The sequence below is a fragment of the Ahaetulla prasina genome, chromosome 8 (assembly GCF_028640845.1).
Source record: "Ahaetulla prasina isolate Xishuangbanna chromosome 8, ASM2864084v1, whole genome shotgun sequence".
Classification (NCBI taxonomy): Eukaryota; Metazoa; Chordata; class Lepidosauria; order Squamata; family Colubridae; genus Ahaetulla; species Ahaetulla prasina.
In genome coordinates, this window is record NC_080546.1 from 21,549,444 (window position 1) to 21,560,737 (window position 11,294).

Here is an 11,294-nt window from a genome sequence, read left to right on the forward strand (position 1 = left end):
ACTTAGTTTTTTTAGTTCATGCAAAGAAATTATTTTTTGTTGTTAGTTGCGAAGTCGTGTCCGACCCATCGCGACCCCATGGACAACAATCCTCCAGGCCTTCCTGTCCTCTACCATCCTCTGGAGTCCATTTAAACTCATGCCTACTGCTTCAGTGACTCCATCCAGCCACCTCGTTCTCTGTCGTCCCCTTCTTCTTTTCCCCTTAATCTTTCCCAGCATTAGGCTCTTCTCCAGTGAGTCCTTCCTTCTCATTAGGTGGCCAAAGTATTGCAGTTTCATCTTCAGGATCTGGCCTTCTAAAGAGCAGTCAGGATTGATCTCCTCTAGAACTGACTTGTTTGTTCGCCTTGCAGTCCAAGGGACTCGCAGGAGTCTTCTCCAGCACCAGAGCTCAAAGGCCTCAATTCTTTGGCGCTCAGCCTTTCTTATGGTCCAACCTTCACAGCCATACATTGCAACTGGGAAAACCATAGCTTTGACTATATGCGCTTTTGTTAGGGTGATGTCTCTGCTTTTTAGTATGCTGTCTAGATTTGCCATAGCTTTCCTCCCCAGGAGCAAGCGTCTTTTAATTTCTTGGCTGCAGTCCCCATCTGCGGTGATCTTGGAGCCCAGGAAAATAAAATCTGTCACTACCTCCATTTCTTCACCCTCTATCTGCCAGGAATTGAGAGGGCCGGATGCCATGATTTTAGTTTTCTTAATGTTGAGTTTCAAGCCAACTTTTGCACTCTCCTCCTTCACCCGCATCAAGAGACTCTTTAGTTCCTCTTCACTTTCTGCCATTAGAGTGCTATCATCTGCATATCTGAGGTTGTTGATATTTCTTCCGGCAATCTTAATTCCAATTTTTGATTCATCTAGCCCCGCCTTTCTCATGATGTGTTCTGCATAGAAGTTAAATAGGCAGGGTGATAGTATACAGCCTTGCCGGACTCCTTTCCCAATTTTGAACCAATCAGTGGTTCCGTGGCCAGTTCTCACTGTGGCTTCTTGACCCGCATACAGATTTCTCAAGAGACAAATAAGACGGTCTGGTACTCCCATCTCTTTAAGAACTTGCCACAATTTGTTGTGATCCACACAATCAAAGGCTTTAGCATAGTAAATGAAGCAGAAGTAGATGTTTTTCTGGAACTCCCTAGCTTCCTCCATGATCCAGCGTATGTTGGCAATTTGATCTCTAGTTCCTCTGCCTCTACGAAATCCTGCCTGTACTTCTGGTAGTTCTCGAACCACATACTGCTGGAGCCTAGCTTGTAGGATTTTAAGCATAACCTTACTAGCATGTGAAATGAGTGCAATGGTGCGATAGTTTGAACATTCTTTGGCATTGCCTTTCTTTGGAATTGGAATGTAAACTGATCTTTTCCAATCCTGTGGCCATTGTTGAGTTTTCCAAATTTGCTGGCAAATTGGGTGTAGCACTTTTACTGCGTCGTCTTTTAAGATTTTGAATAGCTCAGCTGGAATACTGTCTCCTCCACTAACTTTGTTGTTGCTCAGATTTCCTAAGGCCCATTTGACTTCACATTCTAGGATGTCTGGCTCAAGGTTAGTGACCACCCCATCGAGATTATCAAGGATGTTAAGCTCATTCTTGTATAGTTCTTCTGTGTAATTTTGCCACCTAATCTCTTCTGCCTCTGTTAGGTCCCTGCCATTTTGGTCCTTTATCATGCCCATCTTTGCATGAAACATTCCCTTCATATCTCCAATTTTCTTGAATAGATCTCTGGTCCTCCCTATTCTATTGTTTTCTTCTATTTCTTTGCACTGTTCATTTAAGAATGCATTCTTATTTCTTCCAGCTGTTCTCTGGAATTCTGCATTCAACTGGGTGTATCTTTCTCTTTCTCCCTTGCCTTTCGCTTCCCTTCTTTCCTCAGCTATTTGCAGAGCTTCCTCAGACAGCCTTTTGTTTTCTTGCATTTCTTTTTCTTTGGAATGGTTTTAGTTGCTACCTCTTGTACAATGTTGCGAACCTCCGTCCATAGTTCATCAGGCACTCTGTCTATCAGATCTAATTCTTTAAATCTATTTGTCACCTCTACTGTATATTCATCAGGGATATGATATAGTTCATACCTGAATGGCCTGGTGCTTTTCCCTACTTTCTTTAGTTTAAGCCTAAATTTTGCAAGAAGCAGCTCATGATCTGAGCCACAGTCAGCTCCTGGTCTTGTTTTTACTGACTGTATAGAGCTTCTCCATTTTTGGCTGCAGAGCAGATAGTCAATCTGATTTCTGTGTTGACCATCTGGTGATATCCATGTGTAGAGTCGTCTCTTAGGTTGTTGGAAAAGAGTGTTTGCTATGACCATCGTATTGTCTTGACAGAATTCTATCAGCTTGTGCCCTGCTTCATTTTGTACTCCAAGGCCATATTTGCCTGTTATTCCGGTTATCTTTTGGCTTCCTACTTTAGCATTCCAATCTCCCATGATGATAAGGACTTCATTTTTTGGTGTTAATTCTATCAGGTGCTTAGGGCTTCATAGAACTGGTCAATTTCATCTTCTTCAGCACCAGTGGTTGGGGCATAGACTTGAACTACTGTGATATTGAATGGTTTGCCTTGGATATGGACTGAGATCATTCTGTCATTTTGGGGATTGTATCCCCGTATTGCTTTTCCTACTTTTTTATTGATTATGAAGGCCACCCCATTTCTTCTGAGGGATTCTTGCCCACAGTAGTATACCTGATAGTCATCTGAATTAAATTCGCCCATTCCTGTCCACTTTAGTTCGCTGATTCCTAAGATGTCGATGTTCAGTCTTGTCATCTCTTGTTTGACCACATCCAGCTTGCCTTGATTCATGGATCTTACATTCCAGGTTCCTATGGAGAAAAAATCTTTACAGCATTGGACTTTCCTTTCACCACCAGATACATCCACAGCTGAGTGTCCTTTCGGCTTTGGCCCAGTCGTTCATTTTTTCTGGCGCTACTAGTACTAGCCCTCCGCTCTTCCCCAGTAGCATATTGGACACCTTCCGACCTGAGGGGCTCATCTTCCGGCGTCATATCTTTTTTCCTTTTTGTACTGTCCATGGGGTTTTCATGGCAAAGATACTGGAGTGGGTTGCCATTTCCTTCTCCAGTGGATTACGTTTTGTCAGAACTCTCTGCTATGACCTGTCCGTCTTGAGTGTCCCTGCACGGCATAGCTCATAGCTTCATTGAGCTTCGCAAGCCCCTTCGCCACGACACCCGAATTATTTTCACAAATGTACTATAAATAAATTTTGGACGTTTCTTTCACTGGTCATGGATGATCATAGTGAAGTTTTATTAATCCTTATTTGAATTTCAGAATCTTAATTTTCTTTAAAAATTGCAAGTAATGTTTTTAGAAAGTGGTTAGTTGGTTTAAAATGATTTAATACAGTTTATTCATTCAAATACTTGTTTGCATAGTTCAAGAACTGAGACTTTTCTTGAAGAATATGTGACTTTTAAAAGACACATAAAATGATGTGCTAATTTTCCATTAAACATTAATAGCACAGAGGAATATGTAATCAAAATAGCATTTTAGTTTTGCTGGCCATAAAGTGCAGTGTGTTCCCTATCATTGTTATTGTTCCTTTTCTTCCACAGCTAAACTTTTGGTTCTTCATGCCTATATTAAAACAGTAAAATATGCCACTTTAAAAATAATTGCTCTCCTCTGTATGATTATTCAAAAATTGATCAAGTTTTATAGAGATCTAGCTATTAAAATAGTCAAAGATTTGAGGCCTTTGAACTCTGGTGCTGGAGAAGACTCCTGCGAGTCCCTTGGACTGCAAGGCAATCAAACAGGTCAGTCCTAGAGAAGATCAACCCTGACTGCTCTTTAGAAGGCCAGATCCTGAAGATGAAACTCAAATATTTTGGCCACCTAATGAGAAAGAAGGACTCACTGGAGAAGAGCCTAATGCTGGGAAAGATTGAGGGTAAAAGAATGGGACGACATAGAATGAAGTGGCTGGATGGAGTCATTGAAGCAGTAGGCGTGAGCTTAAGTGGACTCCAGGGCATGGTACAGGACAGGAAGGCCTGGAGGAAAGTTTTCCATGGGGTTGCGATGGGTCGGACATGACTTCGCAACTAACAACAACAACAAAACTATTAAAATAATGCAATACTGTCCCATTCCTCTCCGTTTGGTCATTTTGTTGTTTCGCATTTGGTATAATAATTTTAAAATGTCAGGTTTGTTAGGAGCAAAGCCTGAAAATTCCCAGAGATGTAAAATATAATGTGTGCATTAGTTCAGGAATGCCATGTCAATCAAATCTGGATTTGGTCTATAGTTACCAGTAGTTTATTTTGTTAATTTAGCTTCTCAAACAGAGGTTATCTCTTCACTGAGATGGTGGGCACTTACAATACAGGAATAGGAAGCAAACGCACAAGGTACCACTGACTCACATGGGAAAGCTATTTAGGGAGAACGTGTAAAGTCAATTAAACATTCACAGTTTTAGTTACATGCCAACTGATATTCTACTCATGGAACAAAGCTAAGCAAGCCATTGGAATTGACCAAGAGAAGTGCCTGTATATAGAAAGTGAATGTTGAGCTGTACTTACTGAACTCAATATCACTTAGAAAATAATAACTAGGATTGCAAAGCATTCAACTGGAACTTCATAAAGCCCAATGGCGCGAGTGAAGTTCCCCTCCTTGAAGTATTAAAGCAGCTGTTCTCTCTGGAAGGTCAGCTCAGCTGCTTTGAAGATGTTTCCTGTTATCTGTACACATATGCTCTAGCAAAAACTCTTCACGGTCCAATAAGAGTCCAGTACAGAGAGTGGTTTGTGCTTTGGTGCATGTGCACACAGTGAAGGAAATGTTTAAAAATGGTTGAACCAGCCCTTCTGGAAGTTGTAGCTCCTTTAGGGTGTTTGAGGAAAAGCTTTAATATTTAACAATATGATATCCTTGACAGCTGGGGGTTTGTTTTGTCTCCAAATAGCCTATTGACAGTGATGAAACTAGTCTACTGCAATATATTTACCTGCAGCTGTTTTTAATACAGTTACCTGGAAAATCAAGACATTTAGATTGGCTTCATAGTGAGAATTGCTTCTCCTTTAACTAAGGAGAGAGAGAGAGAGAGAGAGAGAGAGAGAGAGAGAGAGAGAGAGAGAGAGATACGTTACTTAGTGCAGCAAAGCTATTTCATGTTCAAAAACTGGAATAGCTCAACACGACCTACAACAGAGGAATGGTTGGCGAAGATGATGAAACTTGCAAAGATGGCTAAATTAACCTCTTTGATTAAAGAAGAAATAAGATCTAAGTTTTTATGGTCGACGGAAAATCCCTGTACATGAAATAGAAAAACTGCGCTCATCATTTGTGGTTTTGATCATTAGGGAAAAAAAACAGATAATAAAAAATAATAGGGTTTTTTTTGTAACTCTGGAGTGAGAGGGAATTTTGTAAATGTAAATAAATCGGAGCTATTTTTTCTTTTCAGTTCGTTCTACACTTTTGCTTTTCTTTTCTTAACTGCTTTTGCACTTTATTAGGCTGTGTTAGATTGTATGCGTTTTGGAAAAAAAAAATACTGTGAGCAAAGATAATTTTGCTTAACATCCTGGTCATTGGAATGGAACTCGGTCACTAAATAAGGAGTGGGTGTACCACATAACAAAAATTACAGCTAGATTTAGAACGTACAATGGAATGAAGGATACAAATGAAAGTTAGCATAATAGAAAACCATTCTAGTATGACAAAGCGTCATGGATGATAGCTTAGGTTTTATCCCAGCCTCCTTAAACAAATAAGGCTCTTCAAAATGTAAGGGACTCCTGAATAGTTTTCTGGAGCAAAAAAATGTTGGGGTTAAGATACAAACCTTCACAGACTAACTTCTCCCACCTTCTAGCACCATGGTGTTATTTCATCTTGTTTGAATGAAATATTAAGAAACACCAATATGGTCTTAAAATAAATGTGAACCTATTTCTTTTTCAGGGTACCTTATAAAAACATAGCTTTGTAATGGAGCATATCTGAAAAACAGATATAGACTGCTTTTATAGAACCTCATTCGTTTCCAATTTATCTTACTGCAAAAATGGAAAGCTCGCATCATTTTGGATGATGGCTTAAAGCCTCTGGGAGCTTGCAGACCATGGAAAAATGCTTCCCTAATTAAGGTAATAACCATAAACAAGTTGGCATACATATATATAAAACATATATCGTGGATAAAAAAATAACATGCTTTCCAGCAGTGATGGTTTTATATCTGAGCTGAGATGATAATAACTGAGCAAGGTTATCTATCATATGCAGTCTGAAATATTCCACAAAAAACACTTTAAAATATAAGCAATGTATTGTAGGTTTTTTTCCTCGAGAACATAACATTTTAAATGCTTTTCCATGTAGAAAAATATATGTATGTGTGTAAAATAATATCATGGAATAAATGTTACAAATAATCATTTCCTAATATCTGTACTTACCAAAACTCATGTAAAATGGAACTGTTTAATAATGACAGCTTATTCAAAATATATCACAACATTTGGTATTAATTTTCTGATTCATTGCCAATTCATTGCCAAATTAAATTGTTTTTAATGTTGTTTTATCTTTAAGATGTCATAAGCTCCTTTGTGTATTTCTTCCAGTCTCTAGCAATTGATGAATTGGTTATATATGATTAAGTTGATGTTGATTCTTAATGGTCCCATTGGGAAGACTTGAAGATGATGTCTTCACTAGCCTTAGATCTTCCAATGATGCACCCATGACACTGTAACATATATACAGTGTTTAACTTCGTTACATATTCATCTAGTGGTAGTTCTCAACTTACAACAGTTTGTTTAGTGACCATTCAAAGTTACAACAGCAGTGAAAACAATGACTCACGACCTTTTTCACACTTATGACCATTGCAGCATCCCTACGGTCACGTGACCAAACTTCAGACTTGGAAATATTTACGACGGTTGCAGTCTCCCAGGGTCATGCGATCTTCATCTTTTGCCACCTTCTGACGAGCAAAGTCAATGGGGAAGCCAGGTTCACTTAACAACCATGTTACTAACTTCACAGCTGCAGCCATTCACTTAACTACTGTGGCCAGAAAGGTCGGAAAATGTGGCAAAATTCACTTAACAAATGTCTCACTTAGCAACAAAAAAAATAGGCTCAATTAGGGTGGTACATGGAGGACTAACTCTACGCAGATGTACAATATATGCACCTGTATATGCCTACCTATATAAGATATAACATGCTAACAGTTTATTTCCTGGTTCATATTAGCAATTTGAATCATCTTCATTTTATGCTGTTGAAAGTTAATTGCATTAACTGCAACTGAGAATTTAAAATGGCTTTAATAATGGCATAGGGCCGGGTTATTTACGGGACCGCCTACTGCTACCGAATACCTCTCACCGACCCGTGCGCTCTCATAGAGAGGGACTCCTCAGGGTGCCGTCAGCGAGGCAATGTCGTCTGGCGACGCCCAGGGGAAGGGCCTTCTCTGTGGGGGCTCCCACCCTCTGGAACGAACTACCCCCCGGACTTCGTCAGCTTCCGGACCTTCGGACCTTCCGCCGCGGGCTTAAAACATACTTATTTAATTGCGCAGGACTGAGTTAGATTTTAAATTTATGGGTTTTAAATTGGGTTTTATTTCTATATTTTTAATTATTGGGCTTTTAGAATAAGTTTTTTAATTGCTTTTATATTGTATTTACGTGTTTTTAAGTGCCTGTAAACCGCCCTGAGTCCTTCGGGAGATAGGGCGGTATATAAATATGATCAAATAAAATAAATAAATAAATAAATAAAATAAAAGTTTCTTACATAAGTGTGATGAAAGAATTTGAGCCATAATGGTCCAGAATTCTACAATAGAATAGTTCTTGATGTCCAGTTACCGTAAAGTCCCGAAGCACTGAAAAACTCCTTTTAGGTTTACCTGGGGGAGGGGAGCCCCAATATCTCCATTTTAGATTTTTCAAATGTTTGTCCATTGATTGCAAAAAAAAAAAAAAGCTTTTTGAAGCAAATAGGAAACTTATTAAGTGGAATGTAATGTTATCTTCTACCAAGTTATGGAACCACTATAATTTTTTATTTTGTTTTATTCACCTTCTCCACTAATGTGGTACAAACATTACATTGCTGTATGAAGAATATAAGCCCATCAGTAAACTTCCCAACCTCCATGTCAATGGTGCAGCTGCCGTGGAAGATTAAATAATCCTAAAGGTTAGTTGTCATGGTTCACTGTATCAAACAATCCCCACTGTGTATTGATGGTATGGAGATTATGTGCTTCATCTGGTGATACTTCGCTGCGAACATTTGGTAAATTACTTTCCAGCATTCCCCAAGGAATCAATGTTCCAGGATCCCTCAAACTCTAATCTCTGGCTTGATACACTGCCATGTCATTTGACAGAAGAGCGGAACTCCTTTGGAAATTGTTCTCCATCTGGAATAGTTCTCAGCTAGAAAATGGAAGGCAGCCAAGATATTCGGCTGCATTCTCTCTATCTCTGTCCCCCACGGTGGCGTTAACCTCTTCCGGTGGGCACTTAGCTTTTTGACAGCAGTTGAATTAAACCTCAAGGAAAAACACATTTACATCTAACTTGGAGAAATTCACTAGGCTCTTGTTACACGCCCTGCATAGTGCAATTCCAAGAGGGTGGAAGATAATAGCCATTAAAAGGTGTTTATGGCACTGAGAATAAACTAATTTTTTTCAGAATAAATATATTTCAAAATCAGCAGACAAATAACTTTGTTTTGGGAAGAATGGCTGATCTGGGAGTTAATTCTTTAATATTTCTAGGCCAGGGCTGCCAAACTGACCCACGGGCTGGATGCGTCACGCGCTGGCCACATCCCCGCCTGGTTTAGGGAGGGGGGAAAGTCCTGATATGTCACGTGATGCTGCCATGATGACATGAGTTTGACCATCCCTGTTCTAGACCATGTGGGTTGAGCTAATTCAGAAAACGACAACAAAGACTTGTGCAGAATATAAAACGAAGACATTTATTTTGGAATAAATATTTGTAGGCTACATACTAATGAAATGAGTATGTCAGGGTAATTGGTAGACAACAGGTGCCACAAAACACTCCATTAGAAAAATTCTTTATCAAGGATATAATATGATCAAGGACTGGTTTTACAAAACAGTCATATGACACATTATTTAGCCAAACACATATTACATATTTAATACAATTCAAAACTTCAGATTGGCACTACCTACTGTATGCAGCCTATATTTTCAAAGCAGAAATCAGTCTTCTGAGTGGAAAGAATGAAATCAAGAAGCATCTGGAACGATCAAATTTTAATTAGATTGTCCAACATAACATGAAAAGCACCAGATTTAGAAAGGCTACCTTATCAATTTTTTTGTGTTATTCAAAATATATATTTTGGCAGTATCTGTGCTACAGTATTGCTAAAAATGTATTTTGTGTGTGTGTATCCTACAGTAGCAAGAATATATATACTTACTTGGTACCAACCACATTCTAATTGAAGGTTATGTTTACTTCATTCAATACACACACACTGAAGTAAACATAACCTTCAATTAGAATGTGGTTCAAGTAAGTGAAATCAAAATGTGAGTTACAAATTAAAACAGTAATGGATGTTGATTTGTGACCAACTGTTGTGACCTAGGCCCAAGTCGTTATTACCAAGCACAATCAGTCCTAAACAAACATATTTTATTAGAATAGCTGAGAATTACTTCATTCTCAGCATAGTCCAAATTAAGTCCAAAACAAATCCTTCAGAAAAAGTCCTTCGGCCTTATCACAAACCTTTGTCTTCTTTGGCACCCTGCCAAAGGCTTTTCTTGGCAAGAATCCCATGAAGTCCAGAAACAGGAAACAAGAAACAATTGTAGCAACGTTGCTTTCCTACAAAGAGCCCAAGAGCCATTGCTGCTCTTTTAAGCCTTATGGGAGGGTCCAATCATCTCCTGGCCTTACTCCTGAGCCGTCCTTTTTGCTTTAGCTGCTCTTTCCTTCTGGCAGCTCTTCGCACTGGGAACAGGCTCCTCCTGTTCCTCTGGCTCTGTGCTGTCCACCTCTGGAGGCTTTGGAGTCTGCGCATCGCTCCCAGATGGCCATGGCCTCTGCCTCCGATGCAGAGCCCTCATCTGGGCCTTCCCCTGACTCCAGGACTAGCCCATTGTCCTCCCCAGCCTCCTCCCTGTCAGATTCCGCTGCCAGCTCCTCAGGCTGCTGGCGGACCACAACACTAACTGCTATCAGTTTCCTATTAAACTCCCAGTGGGCAAGATGAAAGAACAGTGGAGAGGAGGGCCAAATAACTTAAGTGACATTTAGTTCTCCAGGGCAAGGCTGCCAATGATAAACACAAATAGAATCTAGTGATATATCCAAGAAGAAGAAGAAATAATGCTATTCAGACTGAGGTTCAGAACTATAGCATGGCATTACATTATTACACAGGACAATAAATGATTTCCCGCTTTATCCAGCTGGATAATCCTGGGACAGTCACTCTCCCTCAGTCCAACTCATGTCACAGGACCATTGTTGTGGAGAAGATGAAGAGGAATGTGTGTTGGATATGTTCGCCACCTTGAGTTATTTCTAAATATAATAAAGGTGAGTTATAAGTCAATAAATAATAATTAAACAATCAGAGATGCTTCTTTGCAAACCTAAATTCAATCCTAGCTTATAAGAAAACAATACTTGAAGACCATCAAAGCTTAGAACTGGACAATTGATCCAAACTTGTGTTGTGACCAGCAACAGTTCTTCAAGACTTCAGCCTGAGTTATTTCCAATCATTTTATTCCTAATCCTGTACATTGAAAATGAAAACGATTAAGTGTGAGATATGGTGCAAACCCAAATAAACAAAACAGCAAAATATATGTTCTTGGAAATAAGAATCAGATATTTCTAATTGTAAAAGAAGAAGAGAAGTTCAAGTTCTCAACATTCCACTTCCAGCACCAAACCATTATTATTGACCAAAGTGCTGAATGAAAGTTCAAAACTATTTTCGATAGTAGGTTCAGGCCAGAAGTGGGTTTCAGCAGGTTGTGACCAGTTCGGGTAGTGGAAATTTTGAGTAGTTCAGAGAACCAATAGTAAAAATTCTGACTGGCCCCACCCCCATCTATTCTCTGCCTCCCAAGTCCCAGCTAATTGGGAAGAAATGGGAATTTTGCAGTAACCTTCCCCTGGATTGGGGAGGGAATGGAGATTTTACAATATCCTTCCCCTGTCATGCCCACCAA